The sequence below is a fragment of the Momordica charantia genome (genome assembly GCF_013281855.1).
Source record: "Momordica charantia cultivar OHB3-1 chromosome 1 unlocalized genomic scaffold, Mcharantia_2.0 BLBB01000001.1, whole genome shotgun sequence".
In the NCBI taxonomy this organism is placed as follows: Eukaryota; Viridiplantae; Streptophyta; class Magnoliopsida; order Cucurbitales; family Cucurbitaceae; genus Momordica; species Momordica charantia.
The window spans coordinates 2,224,420-2,251,826 of NW_028275157.1; the positions used below are offsets into that span (position 1 = coordinate 2,224,420).

The window sequence follows — 27,407 nt, forward strand, 5'->3', positions numbered from 1 at the left end:
TCATTTTATTTTTTTATTATACTTTTATTTGTTGTTTGTATAATTTTGATATTATTAAAAACATAAGTCTTGATGGTTATTATTTGTTTCTAGGTTTAAAATTATGTCTTCATTTGAAATTTAATATTTTATATTATTCAATTTTACTTTATATTGGTTATTATTTTAGTTTTTTTTTCTCTTTGATGTATGCTACTTGTTTTTTGTTTTAGTTTGGAGGTTTGTAGCAGCGTTTTATGCAAATATGAAATATGATATTAACAAAAATTGACACTATTATTATTTTAATTATTTATTTGAAATTTATTGTTAATGAATTTTGAATATTTGTACATTATTATTTTACTATTGTTTTAGATTTTTTTATAAACCAACATGATAAAAAATAATAATCAAAGTCCAGGAATATAATAACATTTCTATTTTTAACCTAAGAAAGTTAGTCAATTATGGTAATTAAAATAATCAAAGTCCGGGAATATAAGAACATTTCTATTTTTAACCTAAAAAAGTTAGTCAATTATGGTAATTTATATGTAATCACAAGAAATATAGTATATATTTAGTTTGTTTGTAAATTTTTAAGAGACAAATTTTAATATTTTCTCTTTTTATTATGCAGGATTGTTGAACATTTCTTATTCAACCATTGATAAATAAAGGTATTCTTTTCTAGTTATTTATAAATACTAGTCAGAAATACGTGCGAAGCACGAAAAAATTCATAGTTTTATTTTAGAGTTTAAAAGTATAAAAATTAATTAAACAATTAAAAAGTTTAATACAATTTGGCTTTTTTCTCTCAACGTTTTGTGTTATTCTCCACTTATGACATTGTAGTAAATCCCATCACCCAAATTTAGTGACTAAAAAAATTGAGAAATATTGTTACTTAAAAAATTTTCATAAGTGAAATACACCAAGAAAGAATAAATAATTTAACACATATTCTTAAATTTTCACCATTTTTTGTTCATAAAAATAACAATTTCTAAAAGAAATAAAACTTTGTTTTGTTTTCTTATTTGAGTCATTCAAAAGAAAGTAAGTATGTCATTTTTGGGTTTTTTCTAATAAATTACTTATTGCATGTAATAAGTCTTCTATAAAAAGTAACAATTATTCACGTTGCATTATAATTGAAAAGAAAAATTAAAAATTGAAGTTTCAAACAACCTAACTAAAATATGAAAAAAAAATTAAGACATAAGGAAACATTACGAATGAAAAAAAGAAAAACTCCAAGTTTTGGCTGACAAAATATTAGAGAAATAATAAAAAGATAACAATTATTTATATAATTGTAAGAGAAAGAGTTACAAAACTTTTCAACTTATTAATTATAATTATAAATAAGCCATAACTTTTTTTACTGTTTTTTTATTTCGAAACATCAACTTTTTTTAATTAATTTATAGAAATAAAACTTTACACATTTATGTTCTTGTGAAATTTTATTATTAATTATAATTAAAAATAACTATAATTTTTTCAATTAATATTATAGAAACAAAGAGACAGAACTTCACCTACCCTACCTTAATTTTTGGTATTATCTTAACTCTTTATTTTTACTCAATAATTAATAGTTATTTTGATTATACATTAATTAATGAAAAAATTAATTTGAGAAAAAAATAATTAACAAAATAATATAGAGGGTGTGTATTAGTTGGAGGAACCTGATGAGAGAGACACATCTACAGAGACAATAGATTAGAGAGAGATTTGTATTTAGAGATCAAAATTGTCCTAATAATAGTGAAAAATTTTAAAATAGAAGAATAAAATTAACGTAAAAGTTCTATTTTGTGCCTTTTTCTTTTTTTTCTCAAAAGCTCTTGATGACATTTTATATTACCAACCTATAATGTTCTTAATATGCTATTTGTTTTCTTTAATTATTATCATTATATTACATTTTAAGTTTGTTAATTTTTTAACACTAAATTCCTAAATTTGTTTATTCGCCCTTGAAAAAGAAAGGCAATAATGAGGGGAAGGAAGCCCTAAAAAAACTCTCTCTAGTTCAATTTGATAAAGTTGGTGGGGATAACAAATTTATTTTTTGCCATAATTCTGTACAAATAATTCTGAGCCTAACACATAAATCAAAAGTTTTACTTTCTAAAAATAAATAAATAAAAATAAAACTCATAATTATCCCAATTATCCAACCAGGAGAACAATTTTTTCTATCGTATTGACATCTCAACACAATGCAATCTACAATTTGTTTCAATTTGAACAATGATAAATTCCGAAAAAGCTAACTGTTACCATCGACTCGGCCACTGGTCCCACCTTGATGTGATTGAGAATTAATTTCTTTAGTACATCTTTCTTCACTATCAATTCTTCTCTCAATCATCCATACGTACATTGTAGTTGTCCTTGCCAAAGAAGGAAAATAATCGCCATACTTTCACACGAACTGGAAAAATTTTCCTTCTGCTTCATCCACGACCTCTTAATTCTTTTGTTGTCATGAGAAAAGAGAGGACAAATATTTATATAGAAGAAGTATAGAACCAAAGGGAGGTATAGAGGATGATGAAAGGATTGGGGAAGGACAATATGTCTATGTTTAAATTTGTAATTATGTGCAATTAAGTTACCCTTTCAACTTCCACACATCCATTTGTAACCACAATCAGCTATTATTAGCATATTAAACACGATCTTACTTTCAACGTCCATGAATGATAAATCATAGATCGAACTGCCGAATCAGAAAAATGGAGTGCTATCATATAGCTTTGTATCGGATAAGTTCACGAGTTGGAGATAAGCGAACTCGAACTGACATCCACTACAGGGTAAACCACCGCCTCTCAGGCCCCCGACTGATTCTACCATAGAGGCCAACGATAGACAATAACTCCTCTCCGAACACAGATTACAAATTTCATCGTACTGCTCTCCAAAGAGCAACTCTTCTCAAAATCTCAAAAGGTACTGAGTTGGAATCCCATTATAACTAAAGATTCTTGTGGTTCCGGAGAATCCAGCTACAGGAGAACCAGGAACGGAGATGTAACGCCCCAGGCCCAGGATTCGGAATCCGGTTTCGGCACCTCTCTGCCCCGGCATTCCCCTACGACCTGGCTGCGCCACCGTCAAGTTCTAAGCCACTTAGAAGAGCATAGACTGCCCCTATAGACCAACACGAGTCCTATTGCTCCAAGCCAAGCACGCTTAACTTTGGAGTTCTTACGATTGAGCCACCGAAAAAGAAGGTGCACCTTGTTGGTATAGGTAGTGACTATCAATTCTTTTTATTTAACCGTTTATTGACCATTCTTCAATAATCTCAAGATCTCTCTCATTTGGATGTGGTATCAGTTCATTCATGTACCCCTCCTCTCGGGCGTCACATATTGTAACAACGCATAAACAAACAAATTTTAAACAATTAGAGCTCAACACAGTTCACCCAAAACACTTAATATCCAACATCAATATTCAATGAGCATTGCTAGATACAATAAACACACGAAGCATGCCGAACAATTCCTGCATACTCAGACAACAAACATCCCCACAGCAAATCTCAGTAAATTAGCAAGGCAGAAATTACACCATTGTCACCGACAAATATTCAATACTACTCCAAGTATACAGATTACCACAACCGAGAGCTACCTAACACATCAGCGTATCAAAATAATATCGAACATCACAAAAACAGCACATTAGAGGCCATCTGACACACATTAACACACGCACACGCCCCTTGTCTACTTACCCACAACTGCGCCCTTAAGTTTTGCGTTGATCTCACACCTAAGCACTAAAACAGAACAATACAGCAAGTTACGTACACTATTCAGCCTTCGAAATCAATTCTAAAAGGGTTCAAATGACTCATTACCACCAAAATCGACTTCGTATAGGTGTGGGTCACCTAGATCGAGCTCGCCAAGGTGTGGGCAGCCTAAATCGGGCTTCAACAACGATGGGTAAGCGTCAAACGTTGCTGGAACGAAGGAATCGCCGTGATTCTGGGCTATCGGAATCTCCAAACTGCCTTGACGTGTGCTGGCCGTGGGTTGCTACAGCACGCCGGAAAAATAAAAGAACGCCGCCGGGGAGTAGGTCGCGCCGCCGCTGCTGTGGATCGTCGGGACGTCGGGTCGAAGTCGTGCCGCTGCTGAATGGGTCGCCGTCCGCCGCTGCTGCTGTTTCGAGGAGGCGCCGCCGTGAGGTGTGGTCGCCGGAGAAGAAATTTAACAAGGGTGGGGGGGGGGGGGGGTGTGACGGTGGCTAGGGCAAAAGGAAGAAGAAGATGAGAGCCTAATGTGTTTTATTTTGTTTTGCCTAATGTGTTTTATTTTGTTTTTCTCCCTTAATTCTTTTTTTTCTTTCTCGTTTGTTTTAAAACCAACCCAACCCAATAAAGGCCCACATGACCAAGCCTGAGAGAACAAGAAACCCATCCCAAAGCAAGATAAAACCAACCACACGGAGCTCGATAAATATAAATTTAATTAGAGTTTAGAGCCCGATAAATATAAATTTAATTAGAGTTTAATTTAAAAAAAGAATGAAAATCTCCTGATTTGAGACTAACTAACCTAAGGGACTCGGGGCGTTACAGGAGAGCTTTCCCCCCTTTTCCGCCTGCCTCTTTGGTCTTAAGAATGCTGGTTTTAAGAATGAGTGATTGCCCTTCTCCGACCCTTACTGTCCAACCGGAGAGCGGACAGCTAATGCTTAAGGAAAAACATTAACTTCTTACCAAAAGTATCAAAGAAAATCAACAAAAAATAAAAGAGGCAAAATGGGGCATATCAAATAAACATTTATTCATAATAATTATAAGAAATTCAATAGTTGCATGTAAAATGACCAATTTGTCTTCAACTTCATATTCAAAAGTATAAGAAATGAAGGGTAAAAACCGGAAAAAAAAAGTTTCTCTGGATCTTGTCTTTTATATATACTATAGATTACCTACCGTTCACAATCTCTAAGTTTAATCATCTTGATTTTTCTTTAATTGAATTTTCTTGCAACATACATTTTAGTAGATATTGATTATGTGGTGAAGTGTTGTGTTCCTATTAGAATTAAAACACACACATATATATAGTTTTAAGCTATCAAATAGGTTTTCCTACCAAATTACATAAATAAATATGTCAAATTGTATCAATAGGGAGAAATATTTTAGAACTTACGGAGTATAATGTCTCCCTTCCCATCGATGAAATATGGTAGAAACTAAAACCTGGCATGAAATGAAAAATTTAGAATCAATTTTCTTTATTTACAAAATAAATATTAAAATGAAAGATGCATTTCATAAGAGACTGACCTAATTTGATTGGAATTGGATACTTTGTTCTGCATTAGTTTAAACTTGTACCATGTCAACTAAGAAACCAATAAAAAATAGAGGATATAATAGACTAAAAATTTCAAAGGGCAACTAATTATGTAATAGAATTTGAATTTGACTGTTAACAAATGAATATTAATTATAATTACTATTTAAATTTGTACCGTTACTATTCTTATATTTAAATGATCAATTATTTTTTGTCGCGACTGTATGTAATTAGGGTCACTTTTATTTTGCTTCTCTTAGTTCTCATGTTATTTAATTTAATTTAATTTAGTATAAATCTAGGTCATATTGAGTTCTGGGTTATTTCAAATGTACAGAAAGTTCTACTTCCGATGGGTAGTTTTTCCAAAAGTTTGGTTGGTTATGATAATGAAGCAATGGCCAATGTTCCTGCTTCACTTCTTCCAACGGCAAAGGCTAAGACATGTATGTGTTGGAAATTTTAAACAAATCCTAATTCATGATTATTCTAAAATAAAAGCCATAAAATTCTAGAACAATCAAGACCAAGGATTTAAGCATGGAAGAAAACCAAAATCAATAAAGAGATTAGAATTACCTGAAACCATTAGATGAATTGATCATGATCTGCAAGAAGTTGTGGTTTATGGTCTTCCTCAACTATGCAACCCAGATCAAATATGGGCAATACTCTCTGTTTGATGGGGAACAGTAGGCTCAAGAAGCATAGTGTATTGGGGACCATAACCTTATATTTATAGGTTAATCGTAATGTTTCTCATAATCCTCTAGGATTAATGGGCTGGTTTCTACTCAGCAAGTCACACCACTAAATGGGAAGTCATGGGTCCATAATTAAGATCACTCGTGTGCCCATTAAATAGCTCAAATATAATTGCTCTTTAATTTGTTACCCACATATGAATTAATTATTAAATTAATTCCAACAATCTCTCATTTGGGTAACAATTTTCTTTATTCGCAATTATATTAATTTAGTTCTTTAGTGCACATCTCAATGCTATTAAAATAAACTTCCCTTTAATAACAATCTGGTCCATCTCGTATATCGATGAAAAACAAAAGCGGTTGTTGTCACATGTATAATCACGACTCAACCTTCAATGATCACCACACCAAATATACTTAATGGCATGGATCAAGTGTGGAAGAGCAGCATGAGAATTACATGTAATGTGACCTAAACATGTCTATTCTCAACTGGTCCAACTTTATTCTTTAAAGAGATCCAAATTTATGCTTTCTAGCTTTATGTTAAACTACATTTAGAAAGAAAATCATTCAGAGCAACAAAATAAATCATCTTCTTTATTCTGCAGAAAAGAAAAACTACATGTCTAATTTAAGAAAATACAAACTCCCATTCAACTAACATACCATAATTTTCACATCTATATGAGCATTATGCTTGTAAAACTTTTGTGAAAATTCTTAATGAGCGGATCCGCAATGATGGAGTTGCATTTCTTAAAACAAAAATACTCTGAATTTTCTTTATCAACTAAAGCTTAAATATTCATACAAAAGCTTTTGTTGCTGTAATATGGAAAAAAAAAAAACAAATCTTTGTCAAAATAACCTAATGACAAAATTTGATAACCATATTCTTAAGTTCGTTGCCACATACAAAATGTTATAAACACAAACTTTAGTGGTGAAAGGGACTAAAGTGACTCTCTACCACGAGATAGTAGTATCCTTTAACATATTAGTGAATATAGCCTCAAAGGTGGATCTAGATGACAACTCAAATTATCAAAATCAAATAGCCTTATGATCTCTTATTAATATGATTATGATGAGTGAGCATGCTAACTTTTTTTTTTAACACCTTATAACTCTTTAGATCCAATTAAGAGTTATAAAAAATTATCTTTCATTCTTGATATGAATACTGCAACGGAAGCATATAGACTTTAAGCATGAATTTTTTTTTATTTTACTTTATTATTCAAGGGACCTCTATTAAGAGTGAGTTTATCTTCACTAGTGATTCAATATCCCCTAGTGCATAAATCTTTATGCTAGAGAACTTGCAATACCTTTCAACATAGTTCTTTTGTGAATTCTCAATGTTACTTGAGATTGATCTTACAATATCATTTCACAATATAAAAGAGATATGTTCATGCAAGTTTTCATCATCTAACAAGACCTTTATTATGTCGCAGGCATATTACACTAGGTAAATAAATTTACTCCCAAACCTGTAATTCATAATTATTACTCCTATTACCTTTCGTATTACATATGATAATATCAATATATAATGAAAATTATGAAATTGCAGATAAAAAATTCTTCACTGAGATCACAGATGAATATAAACCTTTTGAAACTTTGTGTTACTAGATCAAAAGTTTCCAAAATATACAAATTTATTGATTTCATAAATTATACAATTAAGAAACCAATCTTTATATTCATCTGACAAAACTCAAAAAAGTTATAAGTATTGTCATTTACTTGAAATAACTTTTCGAGAAGCCATAGAAAAGATCTTTAAAAAATTAATGTCAGCATTAAGATTTGAAACCATAACAACTAGATGAGCCTTATATTTGTTAACATTGCCTTTTAAAAGCAATATAACAAAATGTAAAATATCTTCGTTGTTTGTTGTTTCAACACATTCTTTATGACATTCATTTTTCCTTTTAAGAGATGAGATTTTGTTTAACTGTAGAGAATATACTCTTTTTATCAAACTTTAATCTTTATAATCATATTTCTCGTATCTCTTCTACTTACTTTAATCACATTTTTAACGATGTTGAACTTGTTTTACTAAAACGAGGAGAATCTTTATTCTTTGCTAATATTGTTATAAAGAGAAAATAACTAAATTTCTCTTAAATACAACATTCTTTACTTTATCTTCCCCCCAAACTCAACATCCTTAAGAAACTTTAAGATCTCATCCATATTAACTTTAAGTGAGAACTAACTTTAGAAATTATATATATATTGAAAGACTAGTCTATCTAGAGTGACAACTAAAAACCTTAAGTCCAAGTCTCGTAAAACCTTGAATTGTAAGTAATTTTAGTTGTTTCTTTATTTGTTACACCACTTAAACTTTTTTATAACAAACTTAAGTGTTTTCTCCAAATAGACTGAGGGTAAGGAAAAATGATTTGTCATATTTTTTACCAGACCTTTTTGAGCTTTGAATCATTCCATAAGCAACATATATTTCACGTTTGCCTGAAAATATATATTACTTATTAGCTCTATAAATCCTTAAAGGAGTTAGCAAATGGCTTAGACCTTATCTTTTCAATCCATCATATTTCCTAACGATTTCATTCACTACGAATTAATATATGATGACTTTTAAGATATCCAGGAATAAAGACCTCTCCTATATCAAATATCGGTGCCCTTAACGAGAGTAAATTTAATTTCTTATAACCAATGTTGTTAAACATTTAAAGAAGCCATATTGAATAAGCTATAAATTGATGTTCCAAAATACTAAAACTCTCAATAGCACCTAATTTGACAATTTCAATTATGTCCCCTTGATCATTCCTAATACAAACTTGAATGTCTGTTTAATCGTGAGAACCAACAAACAACGAATAGAAATACCAAAGTCTATTCAACACACTATATAAGTTTTCATATGCAAGTCTAGCTTGTTAAATACCCTAAGTGAGAAGCCAAATTTTCTTTATACCTCATGTGGCAACGTATTTGGAACATTTTTTGTTTTTTCTTATATATGTTCAAATTTCCTAAAAATATCAAGAGAAGTACTAAGCTTGATTCTTTTGTGGTTTAGGCGAACATATGTTCCAAATAAACCTTAGTACCAACTTTAATTTCTTTCTTTAAGGAAATAAACAATTAATGAGTACAATTTTATCTTTTCTTACTTAACCCATTTTCTTTGAAACATCAGTTATAAGTATCATAACCCACTACATACTTACTGTATAATGTCTCAAATGGTATCAAATGCACAAGTAAATCCTTGAAAATTTTAAATTTTGTGCATTAGATCCTTTGGTGTACTCACTAGTGTTCCTTTATTCTTTATTAAGAAATAGTCAACAAAAATTTAAAGTATATTCCTTTTGTACTTTTCAAAACAATCCTTAAGGAACTTTCCTAATTATTTCCTCATAATCTCGTTGAATGTTGCAAAACACCGTCATAATGCTTATGTAATTAAGGTTACTCCAACTTTTCAAGATCCCAATTAAACCTTAGAGGGATATTGATTTGTAAAAGTTGAAGTGTTTCCTTTCTTTATCAAAAATTCATGCAAACTTAAATAGAAATTATTCTTAAATACACAGTAAGGCAATTAAATAATATTTAACAATAACTAATTCAATAATAAAACATCCTCGAAATTAACCTTAAGTATTTATAAAAATACTTTATAATTAAACTCAATGAGGACAACAAGATACCTAACACAACATTGATAGCTTTCCTTTGGACCGACAATATCAACTTGCAAGTGGTACTCTCCATGTGGTAATCAAACATTGATAATCAATCATGTCAAGTGAAAGCATTCCTTTGGGTCGGCAATCACTCACATGACATAACTTTATATTATCCATGTTTATCACCATCTAACTATATGTGGACCTATTATTTGGCCAAACTGAAGTCTTCATTTGGGCCGATTATAGAGTGCATAAATACACAAATCCACAAACATCTGATAATTTTGAAAGATATCAATATCAGAAATCAGAGGCTACTTTGGTAGCATGATTCATCAAATTAACACCAACCAAAAAGATCAGACAATTATGTAACATATATAACTTTATTATTATTAATTTTATCTTTATGAAAATAAAACTACCAAAATTATTTTCAAAATTATATAATATCTTTATATGCATAATTTAATAATGGGAAAAGTCCTCTAAACAATTTATTAAATCTAGAAATAAAAAATAAAAACTGGATTTTCCCAAAAGGAATATTATTGATATTATAACTCATCAACAATTCAACATAAGCTACGGAGCACTAATTGCAGCACAATAATCTAATATCAATAATTAATTCCATAATTGTAAGTGTATTTGTTATTTGGCCAAATTGTGACCTTCCTTTGGGCCGATCACAATTCGCATAAACAACAATACTCAAATCTCACAAAATTATTACTTAATTATTATTAATTGTTTCCATATGAAAATAAAATACCTAAGTTATTTTCAACAATTAACAATAATATTTCTAAATCAAAACATTCATAGAAATTTAAAAATTGTGCAAAGTATTGATTAAATTGTTAATTTATTCACCATAATCAACAATCTTTAATTAGCACAACATAAAAGGAAAATTAAATCGACCTCTATATTTAAATTCGCCCAGAATATTCAAAACAAAATATAAATTGATAACTAGATAAATAATTATTAAAAATTAAATAAATAGCCACAAAAAAAAAACATCTGTGAGTTTGCGCACTGCAACATTTAAAAATAGTTGGTGCTAGGGCATTATCTTCATGCACCAGCCGTTATCTTCAAACGACACCTTATTGGAGTGCCGCAATTTCTTTAATTTTTCTTTTAATAAAAACTAAAGATTCATCGTCACAACTAATTTGTTAATAAAAAAAATAAACTTTATCAAATTAGTCGGGGATAAATTTGAACAATTTTCAATCAATTAAGAATTTTAATCATGTGAAAATTGTTCAAACATCTTATCAATCCAAATAATTTTAATAACTTTTTGTTTAAATAAATAAGTTATTAAAAGAACAATGAACTTAACTATTAAAGATCCACTAATCATCCATGCAAAACTTGCTCTGATACCACTTGTTGGAAATTTTAAACAAATCCTAATTCATGATTATTCTAAAATTAAAGCCATAAAATTCTAGAACAATCAAGGCCAAGGATCTAAGCATGGAAGAAAACCAAAATCTATAAAGAGATTAGAATTACCTGAAACCATTAGATAAATTGATCATGATCTGCAAGATGTTGTGGTTTATGGTCTTCCTCAACTATGCAACCCAGACCAAATATGGGCAATACTCTCTGTTTGATGAGGAACAGAAGGCTCAAGAAGCATAGTGTATTGGGGACCATAACCATATATTTATAGGTTAATCGTAGGGTTTCCCATAATCCCCTAGGATTAATGGGCTGGTTTCTACTCAACAAGCCACACCACGAGAAGTTATATGCCCATTAAATAGCCCAAATATATTGTTCTTTAATTTGTTACCCACATATGAATTAATTATTAAACTAATTCCAACAGTATGTAGTCATTCAAGGAGGGGAGTCAGATTAATCAAATAAGGTATACTCCCATTGTGACATTGAATAGCAAAATTTTAAAGCTGTTTCGTATTTGAAATTCAATTCTAAAAACTGTTTTCTAAGTCAATAATTTAAAATTCATCATTTTTCTATATTTAAAGTTCTTACTCTCCTTATACTAATTAAATTATTAAATTATTTTTATACAACAATTAGAACGTTTCAAATTTATTAAATTTTATTTAATATGAAAGGACTTTTAAGTCTTCTGTTTTTTTTTTAAAAATAATAAGAATGTAGTAACTAAACATTGAATATCTTTGTTTTAAAAATACAATTTTTCAAACTTTAATTTCATAACTCTTTTCTATTGTAATACAAATTTGAAAATAGAATAATCATACTATGACTTATACTGAGCTTATGCCTCAGTTATTTCAAAATAATCAGCTGGCACCTGTACCTGTAGATCCGATCCAGCCTCCATACCTAAGATGGTATGATGCAAATGCTCGTTGTGACTATCACGCAGGAGCCATAGGGCATTCAACAGAGAACTGCACTGCATTGAATACAGGGTTCAAGCTTTGATCAAGACAGGTTGGTTGAACTTTAAAAAAGAAAATGGGCCTGATGTAAGTAAGAATCCGCTGCCGAATCATCATAATGTCGAAATAAATGCAATCGAATGCCAAGGGATCGAGTCGAAGAGTAAGGTTGCCGATATTACAACCCCTATGGAGGAACTATTCGAAATTCTCTTGGGCAGTGGATATGTATCAGTGGAATACCTATGCCCAAACCTCAAGTATAAAGGGTATGATGAAAGTCTGACGTGCCCGTTCCACGTTGGGGGCAAGAAGTCACTCCCTAGAGCAATGCAACAGTTTTCGGATGAAAGTTCAAGAGTTATTAGACTCAAAAGTCCTTACTGTTACAAAATCTCACCTGGAGAAACGGACAAATGTCGCGGAAGATATCTTGATTGCTGAGGGCTCAAGTGATTCTCTTAAGCCAAAACCCCTCACCATCTTTTACCGTGAAAAGCCAGATGCACCCAGCTGCAGTCGGAAACCAATCAATATCACGGTCCCAGCTCCTTTCGAGTATAAAAGTTCTAAAGCAGTGCCTTGGAAATATGAGTGCAAGGTAACTGTAGGGCAAGATGTATCATCTCTTTCACTCCCAGTTGACAATATCACCGGAGTAGGAGGTTTGACACGAACTGGGAGATGTTATACATCGGATAGCCTGCTAAAGCGCGTGAATGAAACTACTAGTGAAATGAATAAAGAGAAAGTAAGTGAGAAGAAAAAGGAGAAAGTGGAAGAGGATAAGAAAGGGAAGGCCAAACTCCACGAGGATGTCCATGATGAACTGGTGGAGGCAATTGTTGTAAAGGATGTAAGTCCTAAACAACCTGTGTCCGAGGAAGAGACTCAAGAGTTTTTAAAGCTAGTGAAGCAAAGTGAATACAAAGTTATTGAACAATTAGGTCAGACACCAGCAAAGATCTCTATATTATCTTTACTGTTATCGTCTGAAGCACATCGGAATACACTGTTGGAGGCCTTGAAGCAAGCTTTCGTTTCACAAGACATCACAGTGGATAATTTAAGCAACGTTGTGGGGAATATAACGGCATCTAGCTCCATCACTTTTACAGATGAGGAGATACCACCACAGGGTACAGGACATACCAAAGCTCTCCACATCTTAGTTAAGTGTAAAAACTTCCTAATAGCAAAAGTCATTGTGGACAATGGATCTTCTTTAAACATAATGCCAAGATCCACGCTAGAGAAGTTACCCGTTGATATGTCCCATATGAGTCCCAGTACTGTGATAGTAAGAGCTTTCGATGGAGCTCGCAGCCCTGTCGTTGGGGATAGTGAGATCTCGATCCAGATAGGTCCTTGCACCTTTGACATAACATTTCAGGTTATGGACATCACATCAGCTTATAGTTTCTTGCTGGGGCGACTGTGGATACATTCGGCAGGAGCAGTTCCATCCACTTAACATCAGAAAATTAAGTTTGCGGTTGACCAAAAGTTAGTGATCATATCGGGACAAGAAGACATTCTAGTCTCAAGGCTTGCTTCGATGCCATACGTTGAAGCAGCAGAAGAAGCTTTTGAGTCTTCATTCCAATCATTCGAGACTGCAAATGCTACAACTTTACATGGGAAGTTTGGAAGACCTAAGCCACGACTTTTAGAGACCGCCTTTAAAGGAGACAATGGGAGCTTAGACAAACTGCTGATGATGGCTAAGAATACAAAGAAGTTCGGGTTGGGGTATAAACCAAGTAGAGGCGACATCATTAGAGTGCGAAGTCTGGAAAAAGCAAAATGCCTATCAAGATTTTAGAATGAGGAGCGTGATTACCCTAGGAGGACTATTCCACCTCGCAGCCACTTCTTCAGAAGTGCCGGCACAATCCATCAGGAGTACGATGAGAGCTCTGTAGTGGCAGCAGTGACAGAAGAAAGAGAGCAAGTCAGACCTTTTGTCTACCCGTGCCCAGACGGTTCCGAGCTGAGCAATTGGAGCGTGATAGAGCTATCGTCTTTTGTAAATAATAAACCAAAGTAATTGTCCATTTTTTTCCTTCCCCTCATTTTCTTAATTAATTAAATTAATTTTCTATTTCCTGTACATTCCATCCAAACCTATTATTTGTTTATAATTCTTCCATATCAATAAAGTTTGAGTTCATTCACTTTGTTTCTTTCCTCTACTATTCTCTGGGCCAATTTATTCATTTATTTCTGTTTCTTTTCTTTTCTCCTTTATTATGTCTTAAACAGTAATACTGAGATTGAATGCGATAATGATTCGAAATACAAGCTCGATACACCTATATACGATATTGAATCTGATGAGGAAATAGATGACGAGCCCTCTGCTGAGTTATTGAGAATGCTAGAAGAAGAAGAAAAGATGTTGGGACCCCATGAAGAATTAACTGACAATTAACTTGGGATCAAAAGCCGAAGCCAAAGAGATTAAAATAGGCACTCATATGTCTTCAGAGACTCGCAAAAAGTTGATATAGTTACTTCATGAGTATACTGATGTTTTTGCTTGGTCCTATCAGGATATGCCTAGTTTAGATACAGACATCGTAGTGCACAAATTGCCGATCAACCCAGAGTTCAAGCAGGTGAGACAGAAGTTACGGAAAATGAGGCCAGATATGTTGATCAAGATAAAGGATGAAGTAAGGAAGCAAATTGATGCAGGGTTCCTTACAATATCTAATTATCCTGAGTGGGTGACGAACATTGTCCCTATACCAAAGAAAAATGGACAAGTAAGAATGTGTGTGGATTATAGAGACTTGAATCGTGCAAGTCCAAAAGACAACTTCCCGCTTCCTCATATCGATGTTTTGGTTGATAATACTGCTGGATTCTCAACCTTCTCCTTTATGGATGGGTTCTCAGGCTACAATCAGATCAAGATGGCACCTGAGGATCGTGAAAAACCACATTCATTATGCTATGGGGAACTTTCTGCTACAAAGCTATGCCATTTGGGCTAAAAAATGTTGGGGCAACCTACCAGCGTGTCATGGTTACTCTCTTTCATGACTTGATGCACAAAGAAATTGAAGTTTACGTGGATGATATGATTGCCAAGTCAAAACAGGGCGAGGAGCATACAACTATTTTAAGGAAGCTGTTTGATCGATTCAGGAAGTTCAAATTGAAACTCAATCCCAACAAATGCATATTTGGGGCAACCACTGGGAAAACTTCTGGGTTTTGTAGTAAGCCAAGAAGGCATAAAGTTGACCCAGATAAAGTCAAAGCAATCTTAAAGATGCCACCTTCACAGACGCAGAAAGAAGTCAGAGGATTTCTAGGACGACTCAACTACATCGCAACGTTCATATCTCACTTAACAGCAACTTGCAAACACAACTTTAAATTGCTCCGCAAGAACAACGATGGAGTATGGAGTGAAGATTGTCAAGCAACATTCGATAAGATTAAGCAGTATTTGCAAGACCCTCCAATTCTTGTGCCACCAACTCTAGGACGACCCCTTATTTTGTATCTCACAGTGACTGAAAACTCAATGGGATGTGTACTGGGCAGCATGATGATTCAGGCAGGAAAGAACATGCTATATATTATTTAAGTAAGAAGTTCACCGATTGCGAGACTAGATACTCTCAAGTAGAAAAAACTTGTTGTGCTCTAGCTTGGGTTGCTCGACGTCTAAGACAATACATGTTGTATTATACCACATGGCTCATTTGAAAGATGGACCCCATAAAGTACATTTTTTTGAAAAGCCGTCTCTCTCGGGTCGAATTGCAAGGTGGCAGGTTCTCTTGTCCGAATATGATATTGTTTATGTAACTCAAAAGGCTATTAAGGGGAGTGCTTTGGCCGACTACCTAGCTCAACAACCTATAAATGACTACGTACCGGTGAAGTTCGATTTTCCAGATGAGTATATCTCCACCATAGCCGCAAGTGAGGAAAGTTTAGACCCGCAAACTTGGACCATGATGTTTGATGGTGCCTCTAACGAGTTAGGTCATGGGATAGGGGCTATTTTGATATCACCCAAAGGGGAACTATACCCTCTTACTGCTAGATTATGTTTTGACTGCACACATAATATGGCTGAGTATGAAGCATGCTCGATGGGCGTCCAAGCTGCTATTGATATGAAGGTTAAGAAACTTAAAGTTTTTGGGGATTCTATGCTAGTAATTCATCAACTAAGAGGAGAATGGGAAACAAGAGACGTTAAGTTGTTGCCTTATAAACAACTCATAACAGAATTGTCACAAGAATTTGATGAAATCTCATTTGATTATTTGCCAAGAGAAAATAATCAAGTAGCAGATGCATTGGCCACATTAGCGGTGATGTTCAATTTAGAACTTAATGAGGATGTTCGTCCGATTAAAGTTGGGAGGAGAGATATCCCAGCTTCTTGTATGAGCATTGAGGAAGAACCCGACGGTAACCCTTGGTTTCATGATATCAAGCAATATATAAAGAGTAAAGAATATCCACCAAATGCTTCAGAAAATGATAAGCGCACCCTTCGCAAGTTGGCAATGAAGTTTTTCTTAAATGGAGAGATATTGTACAAGAGGAACCATGACATGGTTCTCCTAAGGTGTGTCGAAGGAAGAGAGGCCAATAGGATTATGGAGGAAATTCATGAAGGAGTTTGTGGCACTCATGCAAATGGGCACATGATGGCTAGACAAATTTTAAGAGCTGGCTATTACTGGCTAAGTATTGAGACAGATTGTATTAAATATGCAAGAAAATGTCACAAATGCCAAATTTACTCGGACAAGACTCATGCTCCTGTTTCTCATTTGCATACTTTGACAGCTCTTTGGCCTTTCTCTATGTGGGGCATGGATGTGATAGGACCTATCGAACCTAAAGCATCAAATGGGCATCGATTCATTTTGGTAGCCATAGATTATTTTACTAAGTGGGTAGAAGCAGCTTCTTACCGAGATGTGACGAAAGGAGTTGTAGTCAAATTCATCAAGAAAGAAATTATTTGTCGTTACGACCTTCCTGAAAGCATAATTTCCGATAATGCAAAGAATTTAAACAACAAATTGATGAGTGAGCTTTGTGAGCAGTTTAAGATCAAGCATCTCAACTCAACCCCTTATCGACCTAAGATGAATGGTGCAGTGGAAGCCGCCAACAAAAACATAAAAAGAATAATTGAAAAGATGATTGTAACTTATAGAGACTGGCATGAAATGCTTCCATTTACCTTACATGGTTACCGCACCTCAGTCCGTACTTCAACTGGGGCAACGCCATTTTCTTTAGTTTATGGTATGGAAGTTGTTCTCCCTATTGAAGTAGAAATTCCATCATTGAGAGTTATCATGTAAGCTAAGTTACAAGAGGCTGAGTGGGTCCAAAGGCGTTATGAGCAGCTAAACTTTGTGGAAGAAAAGAGGTTGACGGCATTATGCAGAGGACAACTTTATCAAAGAAGAATGATGAAAGCCTATGACAAGAAGGTGCGCCCAAGAAGATTTAGAGAGGGAGATTTAGTTCTAAAAAGAATTCTCCCATTACAGAAAGATCATCGAGGCAAATGGACCCCGAATTATGAAGGACCATTTGTGGTGAAAAAGGCTTTCTCCGGAGGAGCACTAGTTTTGGCCAACATGGATGGCACTGAATTTTTAAATCCAGTCAACTCAGATCATGTTCGAAAATATTATGCATAGTTTCTGATGTATTTCGAAAATTTTCACTTTGATATCAGTATTATGCTTGAAAGGCAGTTTTGTGTATCCATTCTCTATTATAGCCTAGATTTGAACCACATCTTTGAGACGTGTGTCCCTTGTAATTTATAAAGTCTGGTCTCCATTCGTCTCTTTCTATATACGAAGGATGGTAGCTTTTATATTCACATCTCCAAGGCTATGTGTTACTCGAAATCAAACATAAGGGCACAGGAAGCCTGAGGGACATTTTGTTCTCTGGAACATTGGGGCAAATACGACATTACAAAGTTATCAGGGCAAAGTCGTCGTCCCATTTGTTCTGGTTACTCTCGATCTAGTTAAAATGATTTTTGAAGGAAAGCGAAATGCGGTGATCGGGCTATCTGAACAATCCCAAGTTTTTATAAAAGCAAGTGATTTCACTCTATTTTTGCAACCAAGACAAATTTTTCTGTTATCATCATGCATCAAACACACATTTCATGTAGCGTTTCATGCGTCATTTCATGCATTTGCCTTGGAGAAGTCTCCAAAAAGCCCTATGGCAGAAAATTTCATGACGACTCATTTTTGCTCAAGCAAGCTTGTTTAGTTTTTGTTGGTTAAATCGAACCCGATAGATCGTGGTCGAAGCCTGTGTTAAGCCAGGTCCGTCACTTTTTAGTTTTCTGTTGATTAAATCAAACCCGATAGATCGTGGTCGAAGCCTGTGTCAAGCCAGGTCCGTCACTTTTTAGTTTTCTGTTGGTTAAATCGAACCCAATAGATCGTGGTCGAAGCCTGTGTCAAGCCATGTCCGTTGCCTTTTAGTTTTCTATTGGTTAAATCGAACCCGATAGATCGTGGTTGAAGCCTGTGTCAAGTCAGGTCCATCACTTTTTAGTTTTCTGTTGGTTAAATCAAACCCGATATATCGTGGTCGAAGCCTGTGTCAAGCCAGGTTCGTTGCCTTTTAGTTTTCTGTTGGTTAAATCGAACCCGATAGATCGTGGTCGAAGCCTGTGTCAAGCCAGGTCCGTTGCTTTTTTTTTTCTCTCTCTCTCTCGCCTTCCCAATACTCTGTCTTTTGCCTTTGTGTACCCTTTTTCTGCAAGAATACACAAAGGGGGGCAAGCTGTAGACACCGTATTTGGTCCGGCTCGCCTTCGTTTTAAAAAAAAAAATTTACTGATTTATTTATTATTATTTTGTTTTATGTTTATTGATTTAGTTTAAAATAACATAATTTACTTTATTATAAAATTTAATGTAAAGTTTTAATTAAATCAAATTAAGTTTTAAAATTAGATTTTATTTGAAAATAATTGTTTTTTTAAATTGATTTTAAGATTAAAAAAAACAGTTTTTCTCCCCTTTGATTTTTTCCTTCATACGTGTATCCCCTCCCCTTCTTCTCGTCCCTCTTTTTCTCTCTTCTCTTGCCCGTTTTTATTTTTTATCGTTATTTTTAGGTGTATTTAAGAAAGGTTGCAGTGGGGATGAGAGGAGACAGAACACCCATACAGAGAAGAATTTACTTTCTTCTTTCTCTCTACCATCACCTTCTCTTCTTCTTCACCTGGGCCGGCGATCCCGACGATACATAGACCGCACACGTCCCCCGGTGATCACAAGTTCAGACAACCTGCACAATAGTAGTCCGGCGTAAAACTTCTACAACCGACGCACGGATCACCGACCACCTGACTTCGACCTCGAGTGCTCCTTCACGGTTTTCAAACCCGCGGGCACACCCAGAATTTCCTCACTGCAGTACGTGGTATAGAAAAAAGTGGTTTTAAAAATGATTTTTTTTATTTGTTTTAAATATGCTTGTTTTAAATTTGATATATATATATATATATATTTTTAAAATAAATTTGTTTAAATATGATTTGATATATTTTAAAATAAATTTGTTTAAATATGATTTGATATATTTTAAAATAAATTTGTTTAAATATGATTTGATATATTTAAAAAAAGTTTGTTTTAAATATGATTTGATTATTTTTAAAATAAGTTTGTTTTAAAAATGATTTGATTATTTTTAAAATAAGTTTGTTTTAAATATGATTTGATTATTTTTAAAATAGGTTTGTTTTAAATATGATTTTTTTTATTTTATTATTATTATTTTTTTTTCGATTTTAGTTTTATTTTTTTTAAAACAATTTTTTTAAAATAAAGATTTGTATGATAAAAATTAAAACTAAGTTGTATCCATGTGGTGTTGGCATAGTGGTAGGTTACTGTAATATCTTAGGATGTTGGCACATTGGTAAGAAGTTTGTATATGAATTCTCATATCACAAGTTCATGTCTTGATGGGCCCTACACTAAAATTATTTTTTATTTATTAATTTTTCTTTTCTAGCAAATAATTATTTCGAAAATCCCAATGACAGAAATTGGATCTTTCCAATATTCTCGAGGTGATAATTTGTTTTTCTAATGGTCTTTGCGCTACTCATGCTTCTTGGTTCATATTTTATCGTAAAATATGAACCAATAAATTTGGGACATTTAAAATCAAACACCAAAGTATTTTTCTTTTTAGACCAAAGTATAATAGGATAATTTTTGACAAAATATGGTACCATTTTCGAACGGGTGTCGTAGGGTGCTAACACCTTCCCCACGCTCAACCGACTTGCAAACCAAAATTCTGTTTTCGTAGACCAAGTTTTTTAAATAGGTGATCAATCACACCTCGTAGATGATTGGTGGCGACTCCAAACCTTAAATCTCGAAAGAGACCTGTCAGGGGATGGCGTCGGCCGCTCCGCGTCACGATGACGTTTCGACACAACCATAATTTGAAAAACAGAATCAGTTGGGATTTGATTTGGGTCAAATTTAATTTAAGAATCAAATGAAAATTTTCAATCATAATTTGAAAAAGAAAATCATATTTGAGTTGGGATTTCGATTAATTTAAGAATCCAAACAAATTTCCAACCATAATTTGAAAAATGAATTCTATTTGAATTGGGATTTGGTTTATTATTCTGTTTGAACCCCAACTTTTTTTGACTATAAATTGAGCCTTCACATTTGTAGAAGCACAACAAAAGTCTGGAAAGGTTGGCTCTAAATTTCCTTCCCTTTTTTTTCTTAAATTATTGACTGCTAGTATTCACGTTATTCCCAACTTTGGATTATCATCGAAGTTTCTGCTCGCCCGTCTCATTTACATCGACAAAGAGTAAGAAATCTGTCTTTGCAATTTCTACTGCATGAATTTTTTTCCTTCTTCCTCTACAAGCAAAACCTGGCGCAATGGCAAGAGGGTTTTTTTCAAAAAAAAAAAAATTAATTGATTTGGTCTTTTTTCTAAAGCAACACCTCCTGCCATGTGGCATGAGGGTTTTAAAATTATTAAAAAAAAAGAAAAAAAAAAGCAAAACCTCCCTATGGACGGTTTTAAAAATCTTTTAAAATTTTTCTTTTATTAATTTTAACCATCTGCGACATGGCAGAGAAGGTTTTTTTTTTTTGTTTTTTATTTCTTTATTATTATTATTATTTTTTAAAAATTTATTATCAAGAAGAATAAAACTTTTTTTTCTTTATTTATTTATTTATTATTAATCAAACTTTTTTTTTAATTTTTCCATTATTTATTTATTTATTTACTTTTAATCAAATTTTTTTTTATATTGAAATTTTTTAATCAAACTTCCCTTTCAATTGGAAGTCTCTCTCTGAATCTTCCGCTCTTTTTTTTTTTTTGTAAAACTTTTTTTTTTTTTTGTAAAACTTGAACATGTCCTATTTGAATGTAAATATGATGCTCCCTATTTGATGAAGTTGCTTTATATAAAGACCAACACTTAGATTTTGTGATAGAGTCTATGGACCAATCCAAAATTTAGTAGTTAAGTCTCGCAATCATTCTTTACAGTGACGTCACTCTTGCTTTGGCCGATCACTTCTTTATTTGTGATCTTGGTATCTTAGCGGTGGTGGTCACCTTCAATTGTCTTTCAGTGATGTCATTGCTGAATATGTAACGTCTTTTCGATCGGTTAAGGTGTTCCTATAACAATAGTGTTCACCTCCATCTGTGACATATTTGTTAAGTAGGTTAACACTTTTTTGATCGGTTAAGGTGTTCCTATTCCAGCAGTAGTCACGCCCCTAAACTAGCAATGTTCACGTCCATCTGCCTTGCAGCGACATCTTTGCTGAGTAGGTTAACACCTTTTCGATCAGTTAAGGCGTTCCTATACCAGCAGTAGTCGTGCCCCTATACTAGCAATGCTCACATCTATCTGCCTTACAATGACATCGTTGCTGAGTAGGTTAACACCTTTTCGATCGGTTAAGGTGTTCCTATACCAGCAGTAGTCATTGTTATCTGGAGAGACTAAGGTTGGAGAGAATCCAATGTTCTGTATTCTCATTATTAAGGTTTATATATATAGACAAATATACAAGGTTGACCTAATCCAATAAGGAGAAGGTAGAGGACAAATTAATATTAATACAAGAATATAAAACATACTAATATCTATACTCTAACACTCCCCCTCAAGTTGGTGCATATATGCTAATCATGCCCAACTTGTTAGACAAATAATCTATTCAACTTGTGTTCTGTGATTTTTGATATCATTGGGATCACCTCAAAAGTTACGATTGATTTCTTCTCAGCCATAATAAACAAACGAATTTATTTGAACAAAACGACAAAACCAGACAAAACCACCCGAACCAAACAAAACAGATGAATAAAACGGTTGGAACAAAACCGGATTAGCTATTTTCTGAAACCAGAAACCCCAAGTGCTACCCCACGAACAACCAGAGGGGCAAAGGCGACAGGTGGCGACTGGCGGTGACGAAAGCACACGGGGACGGCGATTGGCGGCGAGACGAAACCTACGAATATAAAACATACTAATATCTATACTCTAACATTATCTATCTTGCAGTAACATATTTGTTGAGTAGGTTAACATCTTTTCGATCGGTTAAGGTGTTCTTATACCAGTAGTGGTCACGCCCCTATACTAGCAATGCTCATGTCCAACTACCTTACAGTGACATCTTTGCTGAGTAGGTTAACATCTTTCCGATCGATTAAGGTGTTCCTATACCAACAGTGGTCACGCCCCTATACTAGCAATGCTCACGTCTAACTACCTTACAGTGACATCTTTGCTGAGTAGGTTAACATCTTTTAGATCGGTTAAGGTGTTCCTATACCAGCAGTGGTCACGCCCCTATACTAGCAATGCTCACGTCCAACTACCTTACAGTGACATCTTTGCTGAGTGGGTCAACACCTTTTCGATCAGTTAAGGTGTTCATATACCAGCAATAGTCATTGTTATATATCTTGCAGTGACATATTTGCTTAGTAGGTTAACATCCTTTTGATCGATTAAAGTGTTCCTATACCAGCAGTAGTCACCTTCATTTGCCTTGTAGTGACATATTTGCTGAGTAGGTTAACATCTTTTCGATCGGTTAAGGTTGTTCCTATGCCAACAACAGTCACCTCTATTTGCCTAACAGTGACTACTTTGCTGAGTAGGTTAACACCTTTTCGATTGGTTGAGGTGTTCCTAAATCAATAGTATCCGCATCCATCTGCCTTGCAACGACATTTTTGTTGTATAGGTTTAACACCTTTTCGATTTGTTGAGATGTTCCTAAATCAGCAGTGTCTGCATCCATATACCTTGCAGCGACATTTTTGCTGTATAGGTTTAACACCTTTTCGATCGGTTAAGATGTTCTATACCAACAGTGGTTACTTTTATCTGTCTTTCTTATGGCCACCTTCCGACATCTTCGCCAACTATCAAGTGGCTGCAACTTCTTCGCCATTTATCATCATGTGCAGATCCAATTTGGAGGATGACACCTATCATGGAGAATAAAACCTAATTTGATATTTATGCCCCCAATGATCATCCTCCACTTTACTTTACTGTAGAGCTAGCCTTTAATAGGGTTGAGCGTCGTATCGTCACTCTTAAAGCAAAGTATTATCCGTCAACCTCTTTCCTTGAGGCTGAGAATTTCACTAACTCCTCTTATTTTTGGAAGAGACTTTTATGGGGTCGAGAACTTCTTGCTCAAGGTATTCAAAAGAGAATTGGTAATGGGGCACTACTAAGTCTTCTATGATCCATGGATTCCCCGAGAGCGCACTTTTCGTCCGCTGACTTCCTCTTTATCCCATTTAGGGACAATGGTTTCTGAGTTGATCACTCCAGCTGGGTGTTGGGATATGCAGATCAGGCTTCAGTCTCTTTTTTGTCAAGATGACATTGATGCTATTTTTTCTATTCCTCCCAATAAATTCAACATTCCAGATTAATGGCACTATGATAAGCGTGGTTATTTTTGTGTTAAGAGTGCCTACAGATTATTCATGAATAAAAATCAAGTTCTTCTTCCTAGTGCTTCTACACCATCAGGCTTTATATGGAAATCTATATGGATTTTAAAAGTTCCAACAAAAATCAGAATTTTTATCTGGAAAGCTACTCATAACCTCTTACCGACTATGTATAATCTTAGTAGGAGGGGGATGGATCTCATACCTTTTTGCCCAAATTGTAGACTGCAATTGGAGACCACGGTACGGGCTTAGGGTTCATCTTTCGAGACTCTATGGGTGGCATTTACGCAGCTGGATCATCTTTCATTCCCATCTACCATCAACCTTTGCTGGCCTAACTTCAAGCAATCCTCAATGGCATCTATTTCGCACTTTCAATTAATTGCAGAAATTTAGTTGTGGAGTTGGATGCCCTCGGTGCCATTTCTCTCCTCTGCGGAAAGGTAACCTCGCTGGCTGCTCCGAGTGTTCTTGTCCACGACATACTTGCCAAGGCCCAATTTCTTGGTTCTGTTTCTTTCAATTTTGCACCTCGTAATGTAAATCAGGTTGCAGATTTTCTGGCAAAGAAATCCCTTTCTCTGCGATCTTCTTTTTGTTGGTTAACAAACTTTCCCCTCAGGCTTTGTGGCCTTGTTAGGGAGAAAGATGAGTTGTCTATTAATGCTCACGTGGCCACTCCCTCTTAATGAAGTAACTTCTTTTTTTTTTGAAAAAAAAAAAGTAGCAAAGTAACAAAGAAAAAATTGACCTCACAAACACTCTCTCATGTGTTTACACTCGTAAAGGTATAGTCACTCGTGTATACAGTCAAAACAACAACACTCTCAACAAACTCACAATATTGCCCACACATGAGAAAAATTTGCAACTCAAGTGGTTAGATATAACACACAAAGAAAACATCCAAATAACTTTACTATGGTTAGAAGCAAGCTAAAGAAAGAATGTTACCTATTTAGAACAAGGGAATTATGATGGAACAAGATGAAATGAAAGAAGTAAGTAAAAAGATGTAACAGATCCAACGAAAGATATAATAATCTTGATCACATTTAATAATACCAGTGTTAATGAAGTATTTAGACCATAAATATAACTCTTGGAATATTAAAGTCCAACGGCTAATATAGGGGATGATGGAGTTTAAATTAGCCTTTACAACATATATGGGTTGCAGAAATAAACATCACTAGCATTGAATAACAAATGGTTTGAAATTGAATGTGTAAAAATTGTAATTGCCAAGACTTTAACGAGTAACGGCTAGTTGTGGAAAGAAGTCAATATAAAACTGATATGATTTAATGCTAACGACTAGATTAACACAACTTGACAAATTTCAACAATTCAACTCATATCTAGTATGCTATGGAAGCAAAATTAGAAAGAATAAAAGAGGAACACATGCTCTCGAGTATAAAAGTTTTCCAACACCGAATATTAAATTTGTATTTTTCACCCAAAAGTAATTCAAATTAGAAGTTATCAAATAATAAAAAGTTGTAGATAAGACTTTAATCTATAAGATTGCATGAGACATAAATATGAAAGTAGTAATGGAAATCACGCTTTTTTTGGTATTTTAGGCATGTGGACGGAATGTAACAAGATAAACAATAAGAACAAAATTTCAAAATAAAGAAAAAGAAGAGCAATATGAAAACGAAAATAGGACCGACCCAAAGGTCCTATCCAATATAATCCAATATTACTTTATATTGTATATATATATATATATATATATATATATATTAATTATAATTAATTAGTATTTAGGATTATTCTTTTTTGTCATTCACATTCCTCTAATTTTTTATATTAATATAATAATACAATTTATTTCTTTAAAAATAAAATAAATCAAGTTGTAAAACTGTGATATAACAAAATTTATTGATAACTTTTTTAAAAAAAATGGTACAAAAGCATATAATAAAAACACAATTTTTAACAATTAGGAACTTGGTTTGAAAAATATTTAAAAAATAAATTTTTAATAATTAAAAAATAATTTATTATATGGGTTGGTTCAAGTCTGATCATACTTTAGCCCATTGGATTAGATCTATGGATTAGGTTATGGGCCTAGTTTTTAGTGGTTGGGTCGGTCCAAGCCAGACCCAAATAATGCTCGAGGTCCGTAGGGTTTGGGCCTAGGTCGAGCTCGAGCCTTTGCTTCTTTAGACTGGACTGGGTCAGGCCAGCCCAATGATGGGGTGAACTAACTCTACCACTACTCCCAAATACACCTTAACATTTTAATCAAAATCTAGGGGCTGACTACAAAGTAGTTATGGTTGAATGCTAGAATTTTATTTGGACAAATATACCCTCCTACCAAAATAGTTAAATTTATCCTACAATTACCCCTAAAATTTTATGGCAAAAATATCCTTGAAACAACTTTTTGCTAAAACTTATGAAATATTATTGAATCAAATTTTTAAAGTTCAAAATTTCAAAAAGTAAAATCTAAATTTACGGGGTCTGTATGCACAAAATTGCTGACCATGTAATTCGTCAAAAGTAGGGCCCAAACCAGCCGATTGCTAAAATGTCCTCTGAAATTTTCATTGTCACTAACGACAATAGCCATTTACACTTTCACTTTTTCTGTACGTGTAACTATCTACGGGGTCTGTATGCACAAAGTTACTAACCATGTACTTCGGTAAAAGTAAGGCCCACACCACTCCAATTGCTAAAATGTCTCCTGAAATTTGCATTTTTTCACTACAAAAAATAGTCATAACAGTAGGAAGAAGACCAGGAGTAGATTTTTTTTAAAAAAAAAAGAGTGGAGTGCGCATAGCCTAAAAATTGGAGATCACTCGTACACTCTTTGTCTTCTACATGATGGCCAACGCTAATATTTATTGGTGTTATGTCATGGTTGGAAGGACTGATCCATGCCCAATATTATCCTTCATCGGCTCATTCTCATTCACCGCCATCAGATTCACTCTCATGTGACACTTTGTAACTCCAGATAAAACCAAAATCGTCTTACTTAGCATCGATTAGGATTTAACTCATTCTAGAGGAATTTACATGGAAAACAAGATTGATGCATGATGAAGATTAGCGAGAGGATCCATGTAATGGAATAGAAGATTAGCAAGACAGATGACAAAAAATAAGGTCGCTGGAATGAGTTAAATCGGGCAAAGAGAGATTGACTTAATTTTGAAACAATATCTAAATCTAGTTTCTAAA

General features: G+C 33.9%; 1 long non-coding RNA gene across 3 annotated transcripts; it reads right to left on the minus strand.

Annotated features, from left to right (window-relative positions):
• Window positions 1-3,577: 3,577 nt before the first annotated feature.
• On the minus strand, window positions 3,578-24,818 carry LOC148213080 (uncharacterized). 3 transcript variants are annotated; one of them, XR_015789490.1, is made up of 3 exons: window positions 24,391-24,818; window positions 5,321-5,379; window positions 3,578-5,233 (listed from the first exon to the last, which is right to left on the minus strand). It is a non-coding gene; the product is annotated as an uncharacterized LOC148213080 (long non-coding RNA). The 3 variants fall into 3 exon arrangements; XR_015789488.1 differs by having other exon boundaries at window positions 5,321-12,160; XR_015789489.1 differs by having other exon boundaries at window positions 3,578-5,379.
• Between the last annotated feature and the right edge of the window lie 2,589 nt (window positions 24,819-27,407).